We start from the raw sequence: 11091 nt of genomic DNA, 5'->3' as shown, positions 1-11091 counted from the left end.
AAGTTTAACAGATTTCTTTTTAAAAAATTTTCAAGTAATACTGGGATAAATATCCTCACACATTTTCTTACTGTTTTTTAGAGTAAATTCTAGAAATAGAAATCCTGAGTTAAAATATGAATTTTTTTGAAACTAATGATGAAAATTTTAACTTAGTAGGCTTTCTTTGGAATTGCATATTTCTAAAAACAGTAAATCAATTAGAACGACAAGAGTCATATTCTGGATGACTTCCCTGCATCGGAATGGACCCAAGCTGAGCTGCTAAGTACCCAGTTAGCTAAGTCCCAGAAGGAACCGTGGGACTCTGAGTGATAGCTCTCTTGTGCACCAGGCTCCCTGGTGTCCTCTGTACCTGTTCCCCTTCACTGCCAGCCAGTGGAGTGCAGCACAGGAGTAAAGAGATCGAACAGGTCAGCATCAAGGTGATTATCGACATTTCTGCTTTCTCCACTTAGCTGCACATATGGTTCCCAACATACTTGTGAGATGTCTCAATCTGAACATGAAAGACCAAGTGCCTCTAAGGAGTAGCTAAGTAGATTCAAAAGGAATAAAAAAAATGTCAAGCAACACTTCTTCAGTTGCCAGATTCCATTTTCAGTCTCATACTTTGTGTCAAAAACAAGTTAAGGTTTCACAGCAGAAGAGATGAATTACTATAACCATGGGAGATGAGTTTTTTTAAGTTGAGACCCATTTTTAAAGTTGGGTAATATTAACAAGCTGTTTGTGTTATAAAATTAGTATAAAAAATAAGGTGATGTTCAAGTACTACCAAAAGTCTCTTAGCCATCTAGTTCAGGTCACAGCAGCACCCCAATATCATCCTTTCAAGCCTAAGTCCGAGCCTGTTGTAGTCAGGGGTTATGAGGAGAACAATTAGAATCAGAACATGAAATTTATACTATTATTTTATGATGGCCGTCCAGAGTTAACACAAGAAAGTAGAGGAAATCTCACCACAACACCAAAGACATAAATCCCCCAGCAATGTCCTACATGGGTCCAGATGAAGACCCAGAGCTCATGACAGTGCCTCCCATGAGTCTAACTGGAGGTCCAGAGCCCACAAGGACTCACACCAGTCTCTTATGGATCCGTTCTGGGAAGGCCCAAAGGTCAGCGGTGGAAGCTAGAAAGTCTATGCCATCGGGGTGAAGGAGCTGTGCTGGTAGGTTGAGGTTCTACGCTGAGGCCAAGAAGTTACACTCAAAACAAAGACCAGGACAGTCCTGAAAAGCACCACAGCTATCCTCAGCAACACGAGGCCCCAATCTCCACCAACAATAAATAAGTACAGTCGAATACATGCCAGGAAGCCAGTGTGATGAGTTCATCCTGGAGATTGAATAGCGCACGTCTTCTCCTCCGGAGCCAGGAAGCAATGCTCAATGTAAGGACCAGAGCTTCTCCAGGAGAACCAACAGCTCAAACAGCAGCACATAGGAGAACCCTCAATGCCTTAATGCCTCCCTTTTCCTTCTCCATGTTTATTTATGCTGGCAACTTTCTGCAGGTGGAACATCTACGCTCAGCACCCTGATGATTTAATTCAGCTGGCGTTAAGTTGACCACCAGTTTTTAATCCATAACAGAGCCCTCTCATGAATAGCCATCACGAGGACACAGGGAAAGATGTTTTTCCAAATAAACCATAAAAATATTTTTTTACTGACTCTAGCATTAAAGACAAAGAATATCAAATAAAATAATGTTTTATTCACCTGTTAGTTATAAGATTAAAGTGGGATGTTTACTGGCAAAATAAATGTTATCAAATCACTCACACTTTTAGTTTACTACTTATACTATTCTTTTGATTAATAAGTAACAAATTATTTATTTCAATTTATAAGTAATAATACTTTTGATTATGATAGGAAAATACCAGTTATTCTGGAAAATTTATTGATAAACAACAGAATTTTTTTTTGTGTGTGTGTGTGGAGGGGTGTTTTGTTTTGTTTTGTTTTTGGTACCAGGGTTTGAACTCACAACCTCGTACTTGCCAGGCAGGGACTTATGCTGCTGAGCTAAATCCCCAGCCCTATAATAGAATTTTTAAAGTCAACAGCAAAGCGCTGTTTGATCTAAAACCTAATTTTAATTGTCACATTATCTTGGAGAAATAAATGTATCAAACTTCTACTTCTGTAATGGAGGCTAAGTAATTTGTACTAATTCTCCTGGGGACAACTAAGGTGTTCTTTCTGATGTTCTTTCTAATGTTTAAAAACATTAAAGGGCAAATAAGTTAGTGAAGAATTGCTCGGCCAAGATCCAAGAGAAGAGGGGAAAGAGACAGATTTCAAAGAATCTGGCAGTGAGGCTGTACTTCTCATCACGAATTCACCAAGCAGAGTTCAGGACAGCTTTACCAAGCCAGGGGATCAAACTTTAGAATCCTGGATTTCAGGAAAAGAGACAGACGTGCTTTTTATCTTTTGATTTTAATATTATGTACAGATATCACCTTAATACAAACAAGGTGCTTCGTTCCACTGAGCACCAGTACTCTGCTCTTGAGTACATCATATATCTGCATACCTCTAGTCAATCCTTCTCTTTTATTGATGCATCTTCAAATTTTTTAAAAGGGAATATTAAATTTTTCACTTCAGCCTGAGGGACCACCATACCCAACCAGGTGACATTTATCTTGGTGACCTCAAAGGGACTGAAAGAAAGATGTGGAAACTGAGAATCTCAACTTTGGTTTGCAACTTACTGCATACTAAAGGTTTGCACTAGGCAATTCTTTTCTTCTCTTCAGCACAACCTGGAGTACTTTTGGCTCACTCAACTGTGACCAGCTGGGAAAACTTTACCAAACCTCAGAAGACCTCATTGGAGGTCCCTCAAGTCAAGGGACTTCATTGACGCCTAGAGACCTCACCAGACCTCAGAGGCATAGGTATCCCAGAAACCTTCCTAGACATAGAAAGTGTTAGCGACCCAGAGACTTTCAGAGGACTCAGTAGAAGCAGACAACCTGACAACCCAAACAAGGAAGATAAAGAAATTGTTGGATTTACTCCAGATAAAACTCAAACCACCTGAGACATCAGAAGACGAAGAAGGACCACAAACTACATACACCTGTGAACCAACAGACACTTTCAAGTTTTTTTTTCCACAAAACAAACACTCTGGTGAACCAGATGGATCAACAGTTTGTCCTCTTCTAAGATTATGTGAACAGTCTCACTACTGTCTTATTTACACTTACTAAAATGACAGTACAGTGATTCATACAAAAGTCATGGTCAAATAAAAAAGACTCAAGAATATCAAATGCTCTGTATTAAGCCCGTTGGTAAATAAGAAGAGGAAATTACACATTCCCTAAAGTCACATGGAACATATTTATACTCTAATTTTTTAAATATAAAGATCAGTATTATCATGAATCCTATGAACAATATAACTTGCTATTATGGTTTATATCTAGATGTCTGATCCCCACAAGCCTCATGTGCAGATACAGTAAGTGGGGCTTGGAGGAGTGACTAGGTCATGGGAATGTAATACTGACTAGTCCACTGATTGGGCAGCATAGTTCTGGGTGTGAATGATGGGCTTACTGAAGAGGAAAGACACAGCATGGGTGTTGGTGGGACTAACTAATAGGCTTATAGTTCAGATGGAATAAAAAGGGAGAGAATAAGGAAAGGCAGATGCTTCCTGCCTACCATGCTAAGAATTCTTTCTTAGCCGTGCAGCCCTCCATGGAGTCAGTCAATTATAGACATAAACCTCTGCAAACTGTATGCTAAAACAAAACTTTCTGACAGACCCCAGCTTCTCCCCATGAATCTATGCCATTCATGGACTGAGGGTAGAGCAAACAAGGCCTCAACAGCAAGCCATCCCAGTTCTCAGACTGGAACAGATAGACCCTAGCCTCTCCCCATGAGTCAGGACCATTCACCAACCTGGAGTAGAGAGGATAAGGCCATGCCAGGAAGCAAGCCCAGGCTGGGAACCAGCACCATGTGCAAACTGCCTCTGGATTGGGAATAGCCAGACTCCAGTCCCTTCTAGCACATAGGCTGACAAACTAGAAGTACCAACACCCCCCTCCCCCCACACACACACCCATAAACAACTGGCTGATCCAGAGAAACACAGTCTGTGATGATAGCTATGGAGGTGAAATGCAATTGGATGCCTGAGGTGCTTTGCTGTTTCACTGACCTTGCAGGTCTAGGGCCAGTGGTCTGATCATAAGGTCAGAGGACAGTGGTAGGCGGAGTGATAACCCAGTTGGTAAACAGAATAGGAAATTCTTAAAATAGGAGGGGATTCTCCTTCTGAGGGTTGCAGCCATTGATTCCCTATGGTCTTTTCTTTTTTTCTTTCTTTCTTTTTTTTTTTTTTTTTTTTGAGGCACTATATCATTTCCATGTTTTGTTGGGTTAAGTTTTATTCTCTTTTGTTTTGTTTGATTATATCAAATCCGATGGCAGGAGTAGCTGTTTCAAAGATAACAAGATACATTATGGTAGCAATTGTGGATTTACTATTGGCTTGATTTGAAGTCCTTTATTGAATTCATTGTTTTGTTTTTATTATTTCTATTCTATTTTGTTTTCATTTTTTACTATGTCTAAAGTTATCTGCAGTTATTTTGAAGACATCAAAAGGCATTATGATAGCTACTGTTGATTTTGTAAGCTTTTGAAGTTTCATATGTCTTATACTGCTTTATTTTGATTGGTTTTACTCTCTTATCCTCTTTAAAATTAAAAAAAAAGTTTCACCATTTAACTCATAGGTGATCAAGTATTTTGTCCCAGAAACAAGAAAAGGTTTCTATAACAAATTTTGGCACTGAGAGTGGGATTGTTGCTGGGACATCACCTGACAACATGATTCAGCAGCCTTTGAAACTGGCTTACAGGAGGAGTTTGGGAAATTTTAGAGACTCTGGCTGGAGAAACAGCTGTATAATGCTGTGAACAAAGTTTGATGGGACATTCTGGTCAAAATGTAAAAGACCAGAATGCTAATAAAAATGTAACTAGCTGGTAAAGACCAGGCTCAGGTTTCAGCTGGGAACAAAGACTGCACTGACAGTTGAACTCCAGGTCATGGGTGTTAGATTTTGACATAAAACTTCTCAGCATTTTGCTCTGATCCAGAGACACTTGCAGGAGACTAAGATTAAGGGCAGCAGAGCAATAATCTGGTGAAAGAAATTTCAATAATGTCTAAAAATGAGATGGTGGCATAGCTACCATTGGGGGCTTTTAGCCAGCTGTACCTTGAGAATCAACAGCAAACAATCCAGCAGAATAACTTAAAATTCTGATTTTTACCTGAAAGGAAATTCTAGTAAAATTGCTGCCTGCAAAGATGGAGTAGAGAAGAACAAGTGTGCTGAGATTAGCAGAAAAAAGTCAAATACTTTGGAATAGGACAACATAAAAGATGCCTTGAGGCATCACAAGAACCAGCAGGCCTCCATCCTTTCCAGCCTTGAAATTGCAAAGGTGACTTTGCTTTTGAGATGTGAGCCCCAGGCCACTATCTTGTGGAATGGAGATGGTGTAGGGATTGAGATTTATAGTGGACAGTAATACAGGCCCTCAGTTCCTACAGCCAAGAGACAAGGAAGCCTGGCTATGGCTTCAGCCAATAGTGAATCTTGGCATCATCCACATGGAGCTGGTTTTAGGCGGATCATGAAGACTTTCACTCAGATTTCAGAAGAAGATCTGAGAGGGTAATATATGAAGCCGAAAGTGCAGTGGAGACCCCAGAGGGTTGCAAAAGCCAGGAATATGAGTTGTCTGAGGATCATGACAAGGAGTGAACAAAACTTGCCCAAGAGAAATGGAGGCCATGAGGGCTTACATTTACCAGTAGTACTGTAGAGCAAGGCCTTCCAAACTCTTTAGAGTTCACACCCTGCAGCAGATTGCTCTGAGTGCTGGACATGGAACTACAGGATTTACTATTTTCCCTGCTAGATTTTTGTCTTGGTTTGGTTCTGTTCTGTTATAGTTTGTGCCTGAATGTCCCCTCAAAGCCTCATATAGCCATAGGCACAGGCTTCAAGAATTTGTGATTGATTCATGGTCCAATGTTGGGATTAATACGTATGAGTGCTACACTCACCCTAGGGTGGGTGTGACCTACATACAATATAAGGGATATAATCTTCTCTCCTGCTCCTCCTATTTTGCTCTTGTTGCTTGTTTTATCTGTCACGGCCATAAACTGCTGCTCCTCTGCCAAGCCACACTGCCTTGGAACCAGCTGATGTGGACTGAAACTTCCACAAACTGCGAGCCAAATAAACTTTTCCTTCCTTAACTTTGAGCATCAGATATTTTATCTCAACAGAAAAGTAATCAAGACACATTCCTTTCTATCCCCCTGTATACCATTGTAATGGGAATGTTTACCTTGTGCCATGGTATATTGGAAGTATTTAACTTCTCACTCTTACAGCGGCTCACAGTTAAGAGTTTTCCTTAAATCTCAGAGGAGACATTAGACTTGCACTTTTCATCAATGCTAACACTGTTAGGAACTTCCTAACTCTTATAGATGGAGTAAAATATATTTTATACAAATTGATGCCATGGTAGATTACCTAATGGTCAATTTGTAATGCTGGTTGAATGGAAACAGTGTGGTGCTGGGTATGGAAGGCCCATCCAAGGACTGTTGCCAACAACAGAAAAAGAGAACTGGAGGGTAAAATGCTGTGCTGTTGATTGTCCTGGAGAAGCTTATCATGCTGATTTTCTTGATATGAACTCAGTTCTCATGGTTGGAGCTCAGGTTCTCACTGTTGCTGAGGATGACTGCACTTTGTTCTCTCTCTCTCTCTCTCTCTCTCTCTCTCTCTCCCCATTCTTCTTAATTTTTTTTTATTTTGAAGAGAATAAAATGAAATGAAATAAAACATAATACAGTCATAATGGAAGTGGTACAGGACTTCAAAACAAGATAAAAGGAATTCAATAATGGCTACTATACTGCCTCTTGTTATCTTCAAAATAGCTGCCCATACCATCAGGCATAATAAAGTCAAACAAAACAGAACAGAATAAAACAAATCAAAATAAAACAATACAGGACTTCAAAACAAGATAATAGGAAAACAACAGTGGATATTATAACGCCTCTCATTATCTTCAAAGTAGCTGCCTATACTATCAGACATAAAAATCAAACAAAACAAAATAGAATAAAATCAATCAAAACAAAACAATGAAAGCAATTCAGAGCTTCAAAACAAGAAAATAGGAAATCAATAATGATTACCATAATATATTCTGTTATCTTTGAAATAACTGCCCAAACCATCAAATATAATAAAATCAAACAAAACAGAATAAAACCAAATTAAACAGAACAATGAAAACAATACTGGGTTTCAAAACACAATAATAGATTAATGATGGCCATTGCCCTCCCTTTTTAGGCATTTCCTCCCCTTTCACTTTCACAATGTGTATTGTGCATTTCGGGTCCCACTAACTCCTTCAGTTTTTTATACTAGAGACAAAACACAATATTCACCCATGTGACTCTGAACTGTTTCACCCAAGAACATGATCTCAAATTGTACCCCTTTACCTACAAGAGCCTTGAGGTTATCTTTCTTTATATCTGAGTAGCTTTCCATTGTATAAAAATACCATATCTTTCTTATCCATTCTTCAGTTGATGCGCAACCTACCCCTACATTTTTTTGTTCCCTGTCACATAGAGCATCGTTCTCTCTCCTTTGACTTTCAGTCTATGAATTTTCTTTTGGGTTAAATGTGTTTCTTATATAAAGCATATTGATGGATCTTGTCTCCTGATCCACTCTGCCTGTTTCTTTTCATTGGTGAATTGAGGCCATCTACCCTAACGGTTATGGCCAACATGCACTGGCTTGTCTCTGTCATGGTACTTTCCTGCCATTGGCTGCCTACTTTCCCCCTATTCAATGTGTACTACACTTGGTGATTCTCCCTGCCACTGTTCCGGAACCGTGGTCATTATTATCTTTCTCTAGAATGTGCTTCAGTATTCTTTGTAGGGTTGGTTTGGTGGTCATGAATTAATTCAGCTATTCTTTGTCATGGAAGTATCTTGTTTCTCCATTAATTTTTAAAGATAGTTTTGTACAGTACATCAGTCTGGGTTGGAAGTCATTTTCTTTCAAGATTTGAAACACTTCACTCCAGCCTCTTCTTGACTTCTTGGTTTGTGTTGAGAAGTCTGTCATGATTCTGATGAGTGTTTCTTTTCCCTAGCAGCTTTTAATATTCTGTTCTTGTGCTGATTTTCTGGGATCCTGATTATTAAATGTCTGGGTGTAATTTATTTCGATTATGGCTATCTGGAGTTCTATATGCCTCACTCATCTGTATGTCAAGTCCTTTATCCATGCTTGGGAAATTCTCAGCTATTACTTCTATAAATAATCTCTGTATGTCATTTGTGTTGACCTCTGATTTTTCATTGACACCTATTATTTTTTCTGTGAGTTGTCTTGCAGCCAGTGAATTGTTATTTCCTGATTCCTTATTTTTAAAATATCTTTCATTTTGTGATTGCAAGCTGAAATCCTGTCTTCAAGGTCTGAAAGTCTATCATCAGTTTCTTTCAAGTGACTTGATAGCTTTCAATGAAGTTTTTAATTTCCTGGATATCTCTTTGAATCTGTTTCATGTATTTTAAATCGTTTGTTTATATTTTTCACTCAGTTTTTCCTCATTTTCCTATGATCCTCTATTTTTCACTGTCTTCTTTAGAGGTGCTTAGCAATTCTTTTATTATGTTTTTCATTTCTCCTTTTACCTGAGACAGTATTTCTATTCTAATTTCTTTTATAGCATCATGAAGTTTCTTTACTTCAGTTGCCATCACTTCAGAAACTTAAGGTGTGTGACTCCAAATCTCTTCTGTGTTTACAGCTCCTGAACTTGCTCTGCATGGGTTGGAGGCCAGAGACTGTGTTTTGCTTCTTTGTCTTGACATTTTCCTTCCAGACAGGCAGTAGGGTCTTGGTTTCTTCCCATGTTAGCTACAGTTTCTCTGAACAGTGACAGCTGGATTTTCCTGCACAGTGCTGGGTACTGGTATCTATCTAATGGTGTCCATTGAGTGGGTTGGAGTGAGTCTGGCTCTGCTTTCCCCAGCCTGTGCTGGCTACCTGCAGTAGGAAGCACCCCAGATGGTGGCTGGTGTGCATGCAGAGGCAGAGCTGGCCACTGCGTCTGGGACCTAAGCTGATTACTGGCAGGAAGACTCCCTGATGGTGGCTGGGGTGTGCATGGGGACAGGGCTGGCTACTGCTTCCCTGAGCTGGTTACCAGCAGGAAGCCTCCCTGATGGTAACTGGAGTGCTATCGGGGTTCTGGTCTTCAGTGTCACTTCCTGGCTCTAGTAAAGATCCTTCAGCCTTCATTAGAAGACCCCAGAGACCCCACCAAAAGATTAGATTCTAGATTTAATAAGCAAATTTAGTAATGTAGTTGGTTATAAAGTCAACATTCAAAAATCAATAGCCTTCTTGTACATGAATAACAAACTCACTGAGAAATCAGAGAAATAACACCTTTTACACTAGCATCCCCAAAAATGAAATGCCTAGAAACCAATCTAATGAAAGATGTAAAAGTCCTCTACATTGGAAACTATAGTACTCTGAAAAATGAAATTGATGAGGATATTAGAAAATGGAGAGATGTCCCATGCTCTTGGGTAGGGAGAACCAATACAGTGAAAATGGCCACACTTCCAAAAGTGTTATACAGATTAAATGCAATCCCAATCAATCCCAATTGCATGTCTCACAGAATTAGAGAAAACTATCCTAAAAGTCATCTGGAACCAGAAGAGACCTAGAATAGCAAAAGCAACCCTGGGCAACAAATACAAGATGGGGACATCACAATCTGACTTGAAATTATGCTATAAAGCTACTATAATAAAAACAGTGTGGTACTGACAAAAAAAAAAAAAAAAAAAAAACAACGGACCTGAAGATCAATGGAATAGATCAGAAGATGCAGAAGCAACTCCAGACACAGGGGCCAAACACATTCACTGGTACAAAGATAGCATCTTTAATAAATGGTGATGGAAAAACTGGCTCTACACATATCAAAGATTAAAACTGGACCCATATCTTTCACCATGTACTAAGCTAAAATCAGAATGGATTAAAGATCTTAATATTAAATAAGAAACATTAAATCTGCTGGAAGATATAGAGTAGGTAAAACTCTTTAAGACATTGGTGTAGGCAAAGACTTTATGAATAAAACCCAGATTGCACAAGACATCACAAAGAATCAACAAGTGGGATCTCATCCTACCGAAAAGCTCTTGCACAGCAAAGAAACCACGAACAGAGTGGAGAGATAGGCCACTATGTGGGAGAAAATGGTTGCCAGATGTTCCTCAGATAAAAGATTATCAAGAATGTATAAAGAACTCAAAAAAATATTAGTCCTCCCAGATTTAAAGACTCAATCTTTGGCATAAGCATCTGCCTTGCAAGCGCGTGGTCATGAGTTTGATCCCCAGTACTGATAAAAAACCATTAAAAAAAATAGGACCCAATCTAAAAATGGGCATCTGAGATGAATACATGCCTCTCAGATGAAGAAGTATGAACAACAAATAAACACATGAAAAGTGTTCAATAGCACTGGTCATTCAAGAGATGCAAATGAAAACAACACTGAAATTTCACTCACCCCAGAAAGAACAGCTAGTATTAAGAAATTAAGCAATAATACATGCTAGAGGGGCTCTGAGGGAAAGGAAACCCTTTCTACTGTTGATGCAACCACTGGGGAAATCGGTGTGGAGATTACTCAAAAAACTAGGATTGGAAGTCCAATTCAACCCAGCTATTCCCTATCTGGGCATCTTCCCAAAAGAATTAAAAACATCACACCATAACAATATATGTGCAGCCATGTTTATAGCAGCACAGTTTATAATAGCCAGCTCTTGGAAATAACCCAAATGCCCATCAATTGAAGAATGGATAAAAAAAGATGTGGTATTTCTATACAGTGGAATACTACTCAACCATAAAGAATGATAAACTAAGTTTCTCTT

This window comes from Cavia porcellus, unplaced genomic scaffold (genome assembly GCF_034190915.1).
Source record: "Cavia porcellus strain 051 isolate PalLab524CR breed Dunkin Hartley unplaced genomic scaffold, mCavPor4.1 scaffold_10, whole genome shotgun sequence".
NCBI classification, from domain to species: domain Eukaryota; kingdom Metazoa; phylum Chordata; class Mammalia; order Rodentia; family Caviidae; genus Cavia; species Cavia porcellus.
Note: the sequence above shows the minus strand (reverse complement) of the source record.